We start from the raw sequence: 17,972 nt of genomic DNA on the forward strand, positions 1-17,972 counted from the left end.
GGCTATGCTTTTTTTAAATTTATTTTTTTTTAAGTACTTTCTCTTCTCTGTGAAAGGCACTAAAATGAAAAAAAAAAAATATACCTTCTGCTACATCTTGCTATTTCTGTGTGAAGGAGCATCATGTCTCTATTGGATACAGGCAAAAAGAAAGAAATAGGAAAGAAAAATGACCTAGAGTATTTCTTGGATATGTTTGTAGCCTTTTGCTTTGTTAGGTGAATAGTGTTTGCATCTTGATGATATTGGCTCAAAGGGAAAACCAGACTTTTCAGTTGTTTTAAATATTCTAAAATGTGTGTGTTTCTTGTTTCTGTTAGTGGGCATTTTTTTTTCCTTTTCATTTTTAAAGTCTTTTGTTCTCAAAATAGTCAGATGCTGTTTCTTCCTAATTTGCTTATTAAATTTACTTTATGAGTCATATTCCTCAGAATAGTGAGATGAGGAGTTGAAGGAAAAACTACTGCTTCAGAGATGCAGATGATTTATTCATTTCACACGTGGAGAAAATGTGGGGGTTTTGTTTGTTGTTTTTGTTTGTTTTTTTTTAAATGTGTTGGGTGTTTCCTTTTATCTTTTTATGACTTCTTTGGAAGTGGGGGCAATAATCTAGATATTGTTGCAGTTGTACAGTTATGTGACCTTTTTATTGATCATAAAATTTTCTAAAGTTCATTCTGATACATGTCGTGCTGAGTGCTGACTCTGGTCTCCACTTCTGCAGTTTTTTGATAATTTTTCTGGGCTTCATGAAGAGTTTCTGAAGGAAGCAGGTTGCTTTGTTGACAGCTGTTCCTCTGCCCAAATCACTCTTTTATTGCTTGTTGTCTGGTCTGTGAGGCTTGCAGAGAACCAGTGGGTTCTCTGGGTTAATTATGTGGTAATACTCTGAAAAAACTCTATCCTGGTGTGGTGTTAGAGCAGAGTGTCCCAGGTCTCAGGTCATTCATCTTTTAAAAAACACATCCTTCAACTCAAGTTCTTTTCTCCCCGTTTCACTCTTTACTTGCCTTTCTACTGATGCTGGCAGATAGCAGCACTCTCCAGGCTTGGTTCCAGACCTCCTCCTTCCAGAGCTGCAAGATATTTAGGAGTAGACCTTGCTGGCTTTGCTAGGGGAGAATTGACGTGGCTCACCGATGGTTTCAGCTGCTTTCAGCAGCACCACAATGTTTTTTGTCTGCATTTTCTCCCTCCATAAAATAGCCACCAAATATAATAGCTTAATTTTAATATTGAAAATACTTAACTTAATCCATCTCTTTACGTCCTCTTTTCCTGGTTGTTTAAGAGCAGTTGTCCAGAGTCGGCAGTGCGACACAGGCGTGTCGATGTTCGGAGATCTTGACTGATACGGATTGAATGAAGGAGGTGGAATGAGGTTCATAGAGATGTGTATTTTCTTTTTAATTTAAGGGGCTGAATTATGAACATAAGCCCCTTTTCAGCTTTTTTTTTTTCTCCCATTTTATCAGCAAAGCTTTAATTATGTGCATTTATGTAGCACTGCTGTTCAGAGTCTTGGGGGGATCTTTAAATAACACCTTTGTTAAGGTTCTTATGCAGGAAAAGTACAGGAAGGAACATTTTCAGAATTGCCTTTAGGGGAGCTAGATATAGTCAGTGCTGACCCTGCAAATGTGCAGAAATGAAAATAATGGTTGGATTACAGTAATTCACAGTGCAGGAAGGAAGCACAAGGTTGCACATTAAAAAAAAATAAAATAGTACCTCATGCACATTAAAAAAAAAAAGTAGTTCCTAATGCATTTAAAAAAATACTACAAATTCTTCCTTATATCTTTTTTTTTGTTGTTACTTGCTCTTCTCAAAGAAATCCACCTATGCTCATTTAAAAAATAAAAAAAACAAAACGAGCAGGCAAGTAAAAAATGACAAATAATCAATCTAAAAAAAAAAACAAAACTTAAAATAAAACCAACCCAAACCTCAAATCAGTTTTCCAGTACTTTATACAACAACAGTGTGTTGTGTTTGTTGTAAGAATAGCTATGCAGAGTTGTAGGGCCTGAGTTATTCTGAAGGTTAAACAAACTAACAGTCCCTTCAATCCTCAGAAATCCATAGATCTAGATAGAGAGCAAGACTGTAAAGATCCATTAGGTAAGAGTTTCTTTCCATGCCATGCACAATTAATAGCCTGTTGTGAATAATCCCAAGTATAAATGAATCCTCTGGGATTTTTGTTTGTGTCTTTTGGAGTTGGTAATGAAGCAAAGCCTGTAGTGGAATGTCTGGATCTAAAAAGTCGGTGACAGTATTTGGTACATCTAGTTTGGCAAATAAGACCTTCCTTTGCTATTGATGAAATCACCTGCAAAATCATAAAAAAATGGCCTTAAGGCAAATTGACTTTGAGTGTTATGTGATGGTTCAGTTTTTAGCAGCAAGTCTAGCAAAAATGAAGGTGTGATACAGAGGAGGACTTAAAGATACAGCAGATGAGCTCTGGCTCGGAGCACATTGTCATGGAGAGACATGCACTCCCTCTGAACTGCAGTGTCTCGTTGTAAAAGCACAACTGTAGGTCCTGGAAGGGGCAATGTCAGGGCTTTTTCCATCCCAGTGGCAGCACAGGTGGGCAACAAAGGTACTTTGCTGTGGTGCACGGTGCAAGGGCTTCCACTGCTGCTTTGCAAGGATGGGGAAAAGGATGAGCCAGAAGCAGTAGTGGTGGGCCATTCTTTGTGTTGTCTCATAAGCTTCCACTGTGAAACCAGCTGTTCCCAGGTCCTTTGGGAAAACTGGAGAAGGGAGCTATTGGATAAGACTGAGCATGTCATCTCTCATTAGAGAGCAAGCTGAGGTGTGGCTGGACTGCAGAGTGCTTCAGGATAACAGGATGTAAAAGACCTTTCGTGTTCCAGAGGTTGGAGGGACCTGTGGTTTATTGCAAAAAAAGGGGTGAAGACAGTTATCATCTGGAACAGAAACAATCACCTTCAAGTATAAAAGATAAGAAGTAATAAGAATTTAGTAAAACATGGCCCAGTCCTGGACAACCTTTAAGAACAATGCAAATGATATTGGTTGGTAAGTTTCACAAAAAAACCCCCACATGCTTGTCATGTTTAAAAATAAAACTTTGCTTTTAGAATACCAGGTTTTTATAGGTCTAAGTTGAAAATGGATCCCAGTCTGTAGTTTGTTTGAGCCAGATGATGAAATGAGAAAAATAACATTCCCTTATGTCAAACATGTAAATGGCAGGTCCATCACACAGCTGGGTGAAAATAATAATTCAGACTTCCAGTGTAAAGTTTTAAAATGAGAAAGTAAGAAAAAAAATTCAATGGAGATATTTGTTTAAAATAAGGTATTCAAGTGAAAATTCCTTCTAGAATATCCATGGGATTTAATTATGCATTATTCAGGTCTCTTCCCCCAAGAGGGGAATGCAGGTACATATACTGATGCTTGTTCAAACAAGGGTTGGATACTTCTAGTGTACTGCAGTACTTTTCTATCTTAGTTGTTGATTGAAGCTCTTTCAATACCCAGTCTGTTGAATTATAGAGATACAGCTACACCTTATTTCACATGCCAAGTTGATATGAAAGTATAACAGTATTTGAGTTTGCTTAAAATTAATGTGACTGATATTGCATGTACAGAAGTTGTGGAATGTATTAAGAAAGAATGGTTAGCAGGATTGGAAACAAACTAGTTTTCAAAATAAAACAAGTTCTAAAATTATAAAACTTTACCTCTTGTACAAATGGCCTATATTTTTATGGGATATTTGTTGAACTATGCAATGCTACTTGGTTAATAGAAGAAATTAAAACCAAAGCTGTTTGCTAGGGGTTGAATAATGATATAAAATGTGAAAGCAGGACTTGGAGACCTAGTCCCTGTCTGTGTGATCAAAAGGCACTTTTTCTTAGTAGGGTCTCTGCTATTAAGCAAAGTATTATGATAGTAAAAGTTGCCAGAAATCCATTTTGACTACATAAGGTGTGAAAAAACTTGATTATGAATGAGTAAGCACACTCTGGTTGGCATGGAAATACAGAAGCTAATTTTGCATCAGTCATGTTTTCATGCTGCAGTGCCTTGACTTATTAGCTGTTGCTTTCCCATTAGCTCCAAAACCCAACTTTCTCCCTCTGCACTTCCAAAAATACTAAGCTGTGCTTGCAGTAAGAATGCAGTAAAAATGTATCTTGTTTGAACACAGGCTACTCACCTTCTAACTTGTGTCCTTAGCCCATTGAAACGTCAGGCTTTCAGATTACATAACTCAGAGGGCTGGAAAATAAGTAGAACTCCCAAAATATTCTAGATCATTTTTGTATGCCAAGTTTTCCAAAAAGCTGCTTTTGCTCCAGCTCTGGCTGAATAGTGTGGGTCTGTATGATTTTTATGGAGAAGTTGTTTCTGAGAGCAGACTCCAGTTGCACTGATCTGGATGGTCCTGTGCAGAATCAGTGCCTTGGGCATACGGAGGACAGTCTGAGTCATAAATACATCTGGCCATGAACTGTGGCTGTACTTTTCCATTGAGGCTGTAAGGCAGGGTTGGGTACAAGCTTGCAGAGTGAAAGACCTGATGTCTCTCCTAACTGGAAAGAAAATTAAGTATTTTGGCTTCATAGTGTGCCAAAGGAGATAATTTCTCCTTTGCAAGAAATACAAATAGTTGGACATATACTCTCAAGTAGGTATGTCTCAAGAATGCCCATCTGACCACTTGACAGGTGGAACTAATTCAGTTAACGTTTGAGATGCTGTTGAAGCCTCCAAAAGATTTTATTTTCAGGGCGTAATTACATGTCTGCCTTGTTTACTACATTAACAGTGTAAGTCAAGTTTCTAAAGGTTGCCAGTGACATGAATTACTATGAAGCTGAGAGTCTCTGCAGTGACAGTGAGTATTTTTTAAAAATGCAGTTTCCAAGAAATGAAAGCCTTTGATTCATATAGAAATGTCATGAGTATATTTATCTCTTAGGAAACTTAAGTGGTTTTGATTTTTAAAAAATTAAAAATATTTAAAATACAGAAGTTGTCCCCTATAGTGCATGTATCATGCAGGGATGAAGCTCTCCAGGTTAAAATCTTATTCTCTAGAACTTCTCAGACCAGCAGTGTGAGAACATGCTTTCCTCTAACATTTACTGAATGTGGTACTTGGGGAGGAGGCAGGGAGCTGGCAGATTGGGCCAGAGGTAGGGGACTTGAAACCAAATAACATGATTCTGTTGAATATGACTTGCATATGGCTTAGTGCATCTCTACAAGGTCTTGCTGGAGTCAGTAAAGCTATATGATAGCACAAGTTGGCTGTTGTGATTATTCTTACAGGATTAATGTTGTAGCTCTGCATTCAAAGTGCTTTGCAGCTACCCACATGTGCCTTGTACATAGCACTTGGTAGGCAGGTCTAGTGATGGGGAAAGGCAATGCTATTTAATACATTTTTCCCCTGTGAATTTTCTTGATTCTACAATCTGTTAATAAAATTAAAAAGAGTATTTTCGTGCTAATTGTCATTAAATCTTTCAAATTTCAGAGAAGGGGCTTGGAGTCTTCAGCAGATGGTTGAAAATGAAATGCACTTTGGGGGAAACAGAATCTCTGCCAAATCTGGACCTTGAACAGAACTAGTCAAATAAACAGAAGTGAGACACAGCAGGGATGGTTTGGAATAGGCTTTATTATGGCCAGAAAGCTTCAGGCTGTGAATGACCTAATCAACCTAAGCTCCAGACATATACCTAAATTAGCTTCCACTCTACCAATCCTCATAATACTCCATTTTTCTTTACTCAAACACCATCCTAACAGATCTGAGCTCTTTTAAAAAATGGAAGGCTGTAACTGTCCATGCTTGTCCTCTTTTCATTGTATTTGTCCTATTCAACTCTCCTAATTGCCTGTATTCTTAATTTGCTCCTTTAGTTTACCCATCCTTTTCCCTGACTCAATTCTGGCAATTTTCATGCATTTGTTGAGTTTCAAATGACTTGTTGTTCTATGAGAACAAGAAAAAAGAGTAATGGGAGCAAAGCTCCTCAGTGTTGAGGGACTCTGGAAGGCTGCTCAGTTCCCTCTTAACCAACGGGATTTCTGTGTGACCTTTTCTCCTGCCTCATTTCCATCTCTGCAGCATGGGGATAAAGTAACGTGCCCTGCCAGAGGAAGGGGAGCCATGCCTAATGTCATATAAAGCACCATTCCAAAGGGGTCCCTTGCTGTCTGCATGTGCCACCCTGTGTGGTCCCCACTGCACTTAGGACTGCTTTTTACAGCTGGAATAGCAAACAAGCTTGGGCTTGCTTCTGTTCATTTAACCAGAGTTGGCTTGATTTGCTGTGCGCAGCCCACAGCCATCACCGCGCTCGGACAGCGGCTGCAGAGCGAGTCCGTGAATGTCACACGGACATGGGCCTGTCCTGCAGACACTGCTGCAAGCAAGACACCGAAATGCAATTACACAGCTCTGATTGTGCTTAAGCATTAGCCAGGACAATGACACAATGCTTTAAACATCCTCCAGGTAATGGCTAAAAAAAGGCTGCAGAACATCATGTTGGTCTCCAATGTTTAAAGAATGGTTCAGCATGAAATTCGAATGACAACAGCTTGTGTGTCACTCTGGTGTGAGTTTGATTAACAAATTGGCCTAGCTTTATTTAAAAAAATACTTTGTTGTGTATATATATGTTACATACTAGTATATATTATGTGTAATAATACACTAAACATGTATCTTTATAAAACTTTCACACTTGAAACTTTTTATTCATAAATCACATGGCCTTTGAATCAGTCTGCTTTGTACCAATAGACGTGACTTTTCAAAATCTTTTTATGAAAAGAAAGGTTACCTTTGAGAGTAGGAGAGGCTTGTTAGAGGGTTTGATGTGGGTACATAAATAGTCACTTGAATTTGAGGCATTATTGCTCTAGCATTCAAGAGGACAGGAATTAACCTGGTATAGTAGGTCTTGGTTTTCATTGCCTGAGGTGGTATTCCTAAATTCTGCTACATTATCATGTTTTTAACATGAATTTAGTGGTTCACACAGAGAGATGCAGGGGATCATGTAATTTCCCTTTGTCATTCTGGTTTCAAGTGACCATAGTTGTAGTGATTTACTGGAATTCTAATTCCCTTAACAATTAGTAGGCACACTGGAGCCCACTGGGTTTTATTCAGAGCTCATTGAAGCTAATGGAGGGGAAAAAAAATCCCTTTGACCTCATTTGGCATTGGCTCAAGCTCTTTGCAGTTGAAGCTGATGGCTTCATCAAAATCCACTTAACCTTCCAGGGATGAGTGTGTGACAGGGACTGGTTGTCAGGTCATTCTGGAGCTTCATGGGTCTGCTGGGAGGGGCTTCTATACTTTTCCCTCATTATTCCCTTTATTATCATGTAGATGAAAGGAGCAATTTCAACAGCAGCAGAAGCCAGTGGCATGTCTTATGTAGTCTCTAGCAACATGGTCCAACCTCAGCATTGTTTGGGTAACCCAGGATTCATAATAAGTGTAACAGAAGATATGCTTTAGAATTAACATTCTGACATGTTAGTTTTCCTTGTTTACTAAATCTGAAACATCCTGAGGTTAAAAAATTAATTATATGCCTCCCTCCCACTCCATTATTTAATCATATCCCTGAATCTTTCCATGTTTTAGATGTGCCTTTCCAATGAACAAACCTACACAAATAAACACCTAAATAGAAGCAACTATATAGCTTGTTGGTTTGGAACTGGTTTCTATTTCAAGAAGAAAGAAAACAAATAATACAGGTGAAAAGAAAATTATCACCCTTCCTTTATTCTTCCTCAAAAACGTGACAAATTCCACACAATCATCTCTTTAATGCTCTGCATTATCACATAAACACAAATTTAGAGATGTTATCATCATATTAAAGTTTTTCTTGTGTCCAGGAAAAATAATTTATCTGAAGTTCACCTGACTCTGTTCAGCTTAGTAGGACACAGAAGGAAAGTTTTCATAGAGTTTGTCTACGTTAAAGCCCATCAGGACACCACAAGAACTTTGTTATTCCAGAATACCACATTTTGTTGTATGAAGGGATAGACTTATTGAATCTACAAACTCAGGCTTGTTTCGCTGCCCTTAAGGATTAGGGAAGAGCCTTGCTAAGACAAATGTGAGTCTGAACCTGGTCTTGGGCAAGCTGCTGTAGGGAACCCTGTGTGATCTCCTGGACTCCCTCCCAGCCTCAACCACTCTTTGATTCTGAGTTTCATGAGTGACCCTTTTCAATGGCAAGGAAAGCAGTAAGATCTGCTTGTTGACTCCTCCAGGGCAAAATTGAAGGGAAAGACCTTTTTCGCCTTTTGGTCTGATGCACTGGGTTATGATGCTCCAAATAACTGCTTGTGGGATAACCAGGCTTTGCATTTCTTGTGTTGGAGGCATTGTTGGAGCATATTCCCATTCCTTTGATTAGTGGTAGCAGCAGGGAAAGCTGTTTCCACCACTGAGGGATATGTTTTCAAAGCAATGTCTAGGGCTTTGGAATGCGACACCATTAAATTGTTAACGTGCATTTTCAAATAAGGAGCCTCAAGGCTAGAGGTAACTCTTTGATCTTTAAAAAGCTTGCCACATAGTAGAGAGAGCTTGAATGTATACTTATATCTGCAAACACTTTCAGGTAATTAGATTTTAGTTTCAGGGCTGCAGGACTTTGCAGAAATTATTCAGATTTCAAAAGGCTCAAAATAAACATCAATTTGTATTTATCTCAAGGGATTGAGAGGGGCATAAAACAAACCTTTAATGGCCTGAGCCATTGCTTTGTTGAAGAGATAAAACCTGTGGGAGTTTGTGTATTAAAATGGGATGTGAACCAGCAGAAATCCCAGCAAGATCTGAATTTGATTTAAAGTAAGAAAATACACAGCTGAGCTTTCCTCTGTTATTTAAAAGATTATTACCCTAATATATACAGTTGTTTTGTTTTTTAAAAAGTATGTCTAGATTGAGCCATAATTATATGTGAAAGCATTTGAACTATTCATTCAGTATGGAAGGAATTGGATCTGTCTAAACAAAATGATGTGCAATTAGGGAGCATGGGGGAGTTGACTGTTTGCCATATCTGAAAATAAAGTTATCAAATTATTACCCAAATTGTTCCACATCTGACAACTGTATCTAGAAAGGCTTCTTATGGTAAAGATGCAAAGATGGCTCAGGTTTGTATACTGTTTGTGGCAGGGGACAATGAAATACAGGAGTTCAGTTGTGGGTTTTTTTTCTTTTTCTTGGGTGGTTTTTTGTTTTTGTTTTTTTGGTTTTGTTATGTTTAACTGAGACTTTTATATATTTTTGTCTGCAAAGTTCCTCACAAGGAGGACTACTGATTGAAAGTGAATGTTTTTCCTTGTTGGGTGAAAAATGGCCTCTTTAGACAAAACAAAAGGTAGCTGACTGCTAGAGTTTTGCTGGCATTCAAACTGATACATTAATCAATACTTTAAATCAAAACTGCCATCCTGTTGAATTTCACTGTTTTGCCTTTTTAGTTGCTTGAATTTTCACTGTTTTTCAAAGTGAAGAATGCCTGGTTTTGTTTACTCACAAGTAAAAGAAATACTGCGCTGCAATCCTTAGTGTATTTTATAGTTGTTATTTTTTAATTGTTATTAATGTATGTGGATTTTCTGCAGAACAAGCTCTCATGCATGCAATCCTCATGTGGGCAGTCCTGCTTGTTCTGGATATGTCCTTTTCCCTTCTTTTTCTCTTACTCTGTATTCACATAGGTTATGTAAGTTTTCTCCTCTCCCTCCAGTGTTCTGTGTTAAATCCAGGAGTTATGTCTGTCTCTGAAAATTATGCAGAAATCACTATATGGATTGAAATTATCATGATAATTAGCAGACATGTTTTTCAGAGGGTTAGGAAATACCTTCCACCTCAAAGAAAATACAATGATAGGGATGCTGAAGTGGGTCTGAGTTATGGGCCGGAATTAGAGTGATGTAAAGGCTGAGGACTGTGGTCATACAGTGCCATGAGTCTTGCCCAGAGCATGGGATTAGAGCCTAAGGTTTCATAAATTTGTAATGAAGACTGCAGCATCAATATAGTCTCAAATACAGATACTCAACATAATCATGGGTAGTTAGAAAAGTTTGTGTATAAACTGTCTTGCTTGTTTGCTATCATGTTAAATCTGAGATCTGTATGTTTCTTTTCTCCTGTGGCACTAGAAATGCCACTGTGACTGATGAAGAGAGAACACAGTGCCCTAAGAAATGCCTGGAAGAAAATTTTCATCTTTAAACTGACATCAAAGCTGCATTCACCTTGCTTTAGAATGGGAATTTTCAACTTTTTTCAGTCCTGTCCCTTATCTAAACCATTAACTTGCATAGAAGAGTCTTAAAAATTGGTGTTTCGGGGCTAAATAAGGCATTTTTGTTGGAGGTTATTGAGACATGAAATGATTACTTATCATCCCTTGAAATGACATTACATTTAAATGCAATGGTACATGGGCACTTACTGCTGCCTTCATCTCTGTTAATCCTTGCTCACAGCCTGCAAATTGAACATTCTCTCAGCCTTATGGGATGCACTGAAATTCTCAGAGTTATAATTGGTTTTCAGTGTGCCATCCTGCATGTTGCACAGAGACTCTCCTCCAAACTGAAAACATTTAGTGAACTCCTCCAAATAGAACACATTCAGTGAATCCCATGCTGTGTATTCTTTCCCCTTTAATTAGTTTTATCCATGAATTCACCAAAGATTCAAAGGGAAAATAAAAATTGAATTCATTTTATCATGATTGATTTGAAAATTCATGGGACAGCCTCTTGGTTATTGATGGCTTTTAAATTGCTGTGCATTGTGAGCTGGGCCTGCCTGTGAAATTCATCAGCATTCCACAATCTGCCTCTGTTGTTTGCTTACAGATAGCAGCTCTAAATTTAGATGTGCACAGTATAACCTTACCAGACAAAGTTATGGCATTGTCTGAAAGTCTTTACAAGGTCTGCCTGTATAAATGAGCCCTTTTCCATAGAGGTCCATAGGAACCAGAGCAGAAAAATCTTTAGGAAGGCAAAAGCTGCGGCCTGATTGAGTTTCCGACATGACGGATGTTGTCTAACCTCATCGCTTTTCTGAAGCAGTGGTTGGCTTAAAAAGAGAAAAAATGGGAATGAGACATCACACTCATGCAGATACTCCTGGATCTTGCTCCAAGGTGGGGGTAAATTGTGTGACTTAAAAGAAACTGGGAGTTTGCAAACCATGGTACTGTGCTGGGGAAGCAGGACAAGACAAGAACTTACAAAGGGCTGATTCTTCCTTAATTTTCCTTATTGTATTAATCCGTGAATTAATGAAAATTGTGTGACTCCTCAAAAGGAAGCCTGTCATGGTAATTGGATTCTTGTTTTACATCTCTAAGGTACCTCAGCTAACACTGTGCATCTCTACAAAGGCAGCAGAGTCTTACAGGCCTGATCTTAGGTGTCCATGGTCACAGGTGTGCTGGTGATAAGCAGTTGGTGTTGAGATGCTCCACTGAAGTTTGCAGCAGTGCTGCCACTAACACACTGAATTTGGAGGTGACTCAAACTGTGGGGAATAGCATAAATGTCCATCTATATGAAAGATTCCTCAGCTTGGAGAGGTGGGAGAAAAGCCTGGAGAAAAGAAGGTTCAGGGGAGTCCTTATCACTAACTACAGCTATCTGAAAGGGGGTTGCAGGCAGGTGGGCATCAGCCTCCCTCCCAAAAAGCCAGTAACAAGACAAGAAATGGCCTTCGGCTGTTCCTGGGGAGGTTCACGTTGGACATTAGGAAGAATTTCTTTACTGACAAGGTGGTTGAGCATTGGAATGGGCTGCCCAGGGAAGTGGTGGAGTCACCATTCCTGGAAGTGTCCAAGAAATGACTGGACAAAGCAGTGCTCTGGCTTAGCTGATGTGGTGATGTTCAGTCAAAGGTCTGACTCCATGCTCTTGCAGGTCTTTTTCAACCTTAATGATTCTGTGATTCTGTTCTGTGATCCTAAGTAGTCAGAATGATGTTTCTGTCTCATTTGGCTGAATATTGAGTGCTAGAAGATGTAATGGCTCTACTTAAATAATTGAAATTATTCTTTTTCCAAATTTTACTAGAAAATGGATATTTTTTTATTAGTGGTGTTAGTTATCTAAAATAGTAATTTCTCCCACTTGCAGATAAAGCACTTGTGTTTCCCAAACTGGTTTTCATGTTCTAGCCATCATGATAACCTATGTTCTGCTGCTTTTGTGCAGATATTTTTCCTATTTCTCTCCTGCTTGTTTGTTTGGGTTTTTCCTCAATAAACCTTATTCTCAGTGAAACAGGTATTTATATTCAATTTAAAAAATTGTATTTGTAAAACTTAGAAAAACTGCTTCACAAATGAATTCCTGAACAATTTTAACACTGAGTAACATCAGCAGAAAATCTGCCTTACCCTCTCTGCATTTTAATTTTCTGTAGGTGAATGTCTACAGGACTCAGTACAGCTGACTCTGATCATTCTTGTGTTTTTCTTCTAATAATGATCCTGGCAGCCTTGCTGGTGGGTGCACATACATTAACATTTTTCCTGCAAATTTAGTGTTGTTTTAATTATATTATGGTATCTTAAGGCAAATGCTATTCTGTTTCTTAGAATCCCTGACTTAATCGATGGTGCCCTGAACTCCTTCAGTGATGGCCTCTGGTGAACAGAGCATGCTTGTAGCAAAGTCTGATGCTTTTGAAAGGCATCAAGTTTCTCTTTTTGTGAGTGCTGCTAAAACTTCTGAAATGTTAAAAGACATCTTGATCTTTGGCATATATAAACTTTCAAACTTTGTTTGAAATGAATGAGTAGCAAGTCTCATCTAGGCCAAGATAAAGAAAGTGTTTGTGATGATGTGATGCTGTGTGGTCAGAGAAAAGGACCTCCATGTTATTAGGTTGTTTATTTTCCATAATGTAGCAAAACCTGCCCTGTGCTGACGAATTCACTTACCTGTGTTTTCCTGTACAGAAAGGTAATCTCAGGATACATTTCCCTACCATGGTGTGTGGGGATTTATACTGTCTCTTCCCTAAAGTGTGTTAAATGTCAAAAGGGCAGACTGCAGGTATAAAACTTGCTTCATCTGTTGTGTCAGCTTTGTAGGTTTCTGCTCTTGGGTCAAAGATCAAAGCACTCTTACATTAACAGGATATCAGAAATGTGGAAAGGAGAGGCAAATAGGCACAAGAAGCATTATATTCTGAGAAGAAAATAGTAAGAATCTCTGGCAACAGCTGTTGCACCTGCTGAGAGTAAATCACAGCTTTGGACAATAATATGCTTTTGCAGGTTGTTTATTGAAATATAAATGTTGGAAGGCTGAGTCAGCACATCCTTTTGTTGTGGCTCTTTTTTGTTTTCCATATAGAGAAATTTCAGTAATTTTTGAGTGTCAAAAATTGATTTCTGTGATGGATTTGCTGTTCATTGACAACAGCTCATTCCTGTCTGACAACAAGCCTTTGATCTAATGAGAAGCATGTAGTATAAGATAAAGGGATGGTACCTTCATTTTGTAGCTGCAGACATGACTCACCTAAATGACATGGACTATGACAGAGCTGAAATCAGAGAATACTTCTTCCCTTAACTTCAGATCATTCTTCTTTAACTATATTTTGTTGGTAATTGGCTTAGTCTGATGTTCTTTCACCCTCTCAACAAGAATTGCTTCTGCATATTAGTTTACTGGAACTGCACTGATGGCTATTTGAAATTCATAGTTTGAGCCCTGTTGCTCTGTTCCTCAAACACAATTCTACTTCATTATTGTGAGTAGGAGTTACATGGCAGACATGCTTGTTTCAGTAAAAAATAAGACCCAATACTGAATCAGTTTTATGAGAGCCCCTTGAGTCATTCAAAATCAGACTTGACCACTTTTTGTGAGACAAGGTTATACGTGCACACTGTGTAATAACAGATACTCTATAAATGCACTGATTGAGTAATACTTTTATGTCTTTACGGGCATATGAAAGAACACTTATGTAATTTACAGTTGCTTTGGAAGAGCTCATGATTAGCTTAACTATTGACGTTTATTTGCAGTATAGCGCGGAAAGAAAAAGGAACGTTGTGTTGTTAAGTACTTTCTCTAGTGTCTTATATCTTGAAAAATATGCCATGCATTTCAGCTAACAGATGGAGTTCACAGCTGTGCATGTACGTGTAGCCAGTCTCTAGGAGAAAAAAAAAAAAGGAAAAAAGAAGAAATTTATTTTTGCAGAAAAACAGGTTGTTTGGGGTTTATTTTATTTTTCTCGTCATGTTTTCAAGCATCATTTACTAAGGTTGTTAAATTGGTAGTAGAACCTAGATGTAGGTGGTAGTTCCCGTGAGAGGCTTTTTGTGGGGACCATTGATACAGAAATAATCTCCCAATCTCTTCCAAGTCTGCAGCCATACTCCATGTTGCTGCACTTCCTGTGTCTTTTGTGTATGGATGTTTTTTACCCCTCACACAATCTCCTCCTCCTCCATGCATGTATATTTCATTGGGCTATAACAGCAAAGGTTAATTTCCACAGTAAGGCCAAGTATGTATTTTTTGCCATTTCAAAGGAGAATTGTACCTACAGAAGGCAGGAGAAAAACAGATGAAGTGAAAGGCATCAGTGGTCACTCCTGAGGACTATCAAGAGGCATAGTACAAAACACATGGTTTACATCTTTAAAACAAAGTATGCCATTAAGTGGGTAATGCTAAAAGGAATTTTATCTGGCCTATAAATACCAGTGAATCTTTTCAACTTCAAATCCCAGTACAGAGACAATTTACAATTGCAATCAAAGTGATGCACGCAATTTAACTTCAGTACCGTCTGTAACTCTGCTGGTATTTTAATAATGAATAAAATTATATCTTGGCAACAAAAGTCTCACCGAAATAATATACCTTTAATTTCCCAGTGAGACTTTTTTGAGACTAAGCTACAAGGCCTCTGGTTTACCCTGAAATCTCCTTCATGTTGATTATAAAATGGACAAATCTGTATTTAAATAGCCATCAGTGTGCAAAAGGTCTGTGATTCTGTGAAGCCTTTGTTAAACTCCCTTTGAAATTCAGGGACTGTGGCTCAGGCAGGGTTTTGCACAGCTGGTCACAAGCACTTGTGCCCTCACTGCACCTCTTGCATCTGCTTCAGCAGAGCTGTAATGTATGGGCAAGGTCTATTTCAGGAGCTCTTTGGTGATGTGCTAGGCCCTGTGTTCTTGAAGTAGAACACCTGCAGAGGGCACCTCCCCTTAAAATGCTTTTATTTACCATGGGATAGAGCAGAAGGCATGACAGCTCTGCTCTTCTGAATTTGTCTTTTGGACTCCATCATGGGACCTAACCACACCATTCTCTGGGTTATAATTCTCTCCTTTTGCATCTTCAATTTTTGTATTTTGCAAAGAGGAGGCAATTTTGGCTCTGTTAATAGTTTGCATGCTATCTCCTGTCCCCCACCCTTCCCTCAGTTGCCTCATTGGATGACACCAGTCCCATGTTCCTACTCTGGGTGCTGCTCTCACAATGTTTATAATTATTTTGTGAGGTTTATGGTTGCTAATAGAGTAGCTGCAGCATAGATCTGAGTCTTACTGTGCCTTGTCAAATACTTTGCTTGATGGTGGTATGAGATTAAGTATAAGTAATTATTTATTATAATGATAGGAGATCATGACAAACAATGTACTACCACATAAAAAAGAAATACAAACTTCGCAGCATTTTCTGCACATTGGTCCTGGTGAAGGTACAGCAGTACCAAAAGCAGTTTGAGGCTGATGTTTGGAAAATCTGTGGAGCCCAGGGTCTGGAGATGTTTCACTGAAGGTGCCCTCTTTATCAGAGCTTTTGTTCAGGAAGTGTTAGTGGTCTTTCTGGATGGCCTTCACAAGTGGAAATCAATGTGTTTTATCCCACTGACTGTTCAGGTGAACCAGGTAAATAGGAGCAGGAGAGGATTGTTAACACATCTAAGTTTGGGCCTGTAATGACCCTGCCTGTGTTCCAGAGATTGATGCTCTGCAGAGGACCTGCTCTAAGAAGCATTAATGTGACCATGAAGGGTTCCTGGGGTTTGTGATTTTCTAAATATCTTCAGTGCCCACTAATCATGAACTTTCTAAATGTGTTCCAATTGCTGCTGATGAAGGCTGTCTTAGCCTTGAAGATTATAAACTGGATCATGCCAAGCCTACCATCACCAGTGTGAAATGTGTACTGGAAAAACTAGTAAAGTCAGTCTGAATCTCTGATTTCTGTGCAAACTCTTTTTTGCTAATACTTTAGTTGTATTTGAGAAACCTGCTGTTCTTCAGGAGCACATCCTAGTCTCTCTAGGACTTGGATACAAGTTTTTCAGTTTTTTTTTCATACATATCACAGATGTTGAAGGCCTTCACAACATAGAGAGCTCATTCTGATATTTGGGCCATTGGCCTTCTCTGAAGTTCCATCTTATGTACTATTAGCTAAAGCTGGTATTATCTGGTATGTTTCAAAGAAGCATAAGAGTTAGTGTCTAAATGTTAATTGAATGATTTTGAACTGATAACATTTCTATTTGTGGGATTGTCCAAAGCATTCTGTAAAAAATTAAAATACATGGGCAGAGTGAGATGATATTGCCTTGTTTTTATTTGGAGGGTAATTAAAGCTACAAGAAAAAGAATCAAAATCAATCAATAAAACAACTTTATAGTATGAAAATAAAAAGATAATACATTAACATTAGCATTCTTTTTTGGGGGGGGGGTTTGTTAGTTTTGTCATTAGTTTCTAAGAATCATTAGTGAATAAAACCCTGAAAATTCAGGTTGATATATGTAACTATTTTTCTTAATTCCTTAAGGAAGATTGCTTATGAAAGTTCTAGTAATACTCATGACACTGTAAATGCTGTCAGTAGCTGCTTGTTTTTCAGAAGTTGGCATATTCAAGGTCAGCACCCTTTTCTCAAATGCAAATCAACATCTGTATTGTTGCATGGTTTGCATGAAGAAGTTGGTTTATAGGTACAATTAGACCCTATTTTTCATTATTTCTTTGCTAATTATCTTGTCAAGGAAAACATAGGAGAAAACGACTGAACAACTGGCTAGTAAATGCGCTTTTGTGAGTTTCCAGATGTTTTAAAACGTTTTGTAGTGTAGAATTATTCATTGTTACAACCAGTGTTTTAATAGGTATGATGCATTTAACTCCAAGAAGCAAAGTCCCTGTTCTGACAGGCAGACTTCCAAAGCAAATGGAGAAATAGGTCAGGAACCATAGGTAAGGAGCTGTAAATGTGGGAGCACCTGAAATAATATTTTTTTTTCACATCAAATGGGGGGTATGAAGCCTCTTGAAATGTCTGTGCTGGGATTATATGGTGGGGATCAGGATATGCTGGTTTTGCTTTTGGTTTTACCATGGCTTTTCTCTCATCTTGCATAAGCACAAAATTTTTTCCTCTCTTTCTTGTCTGCATCCATCACAAAAGGAAGCATGATAATAACATCCTTTATTGGAGAGTTTTTTAATCTTGACAGGTGTATCTTTGGGGGTTGGTTTGCTTCCTTTTCATATTTCCTTCTCATGGAAGCAGGGCCAATGGAATGACTCTCACTGTACATGCACATCCCACCTTTTTGAACTCTGTACTCTATTTCATCTAAGTTTTACAAAAAGATGTCAGTCTCAAATGTGTACATGTTGGGTCTCTGACGAGATTTATCAAACCTGTTCTGCAAATGATCTGGATTGTTGTGCGCGTACGAGTTGACTGGTGCATGCAAAGCACTTTGCTGTACTCTGGAATTTCATTTGGTGTATTAAATCTGTGCCATATTCTGCATTGTAGGTCTGTGCATGTAGAACTCTTAGTTCAGCCCCCAGTGCAAAGTTAATTTTGACTGAGT

At 38.3% G+C, this 17,972-nt stretch overlaps 1 protein-coding gene and 1 pseudogene across 3 annotated transcripts in view; one reads left to right on the forward strand and one right to left on the reverse strand.

Moving 5' to 3' along the window:
* The window catches only part of LOC148183840 (uncharacterized), a 49,589-nt pseudogene extending 48,202 nt beyond the window's left edge, over positions 1 to 1,387 (reverse strand).
* Positions 1 to 17,972, forward strand: part of CNTNAP5 (contactin associated protein family member 5) — a 275,673-nt gene that overhangs the window by 48,628 nt on the left and 209,073 nt on the right. The gene's annotated exons all lie outside the window — the stretch shown is intronic.

This window comes from Pseudopodoces humilis, chromosome 8, assembly GCF_049639895.1.
Source record: "Pseudopodoces humilis isolate 2021_Gansu_Grassland_sample_001 chromosome 8, ASM4963989v1, whole genome shotgun sequence".
Classification (NCBI taxonomy): domain Eukaryota; kingdom Metazoa; phylum Chordata; class Aves; order Passeriformes; family Paridae; genus Pseudopodoces; species Pseudopodoces humilis.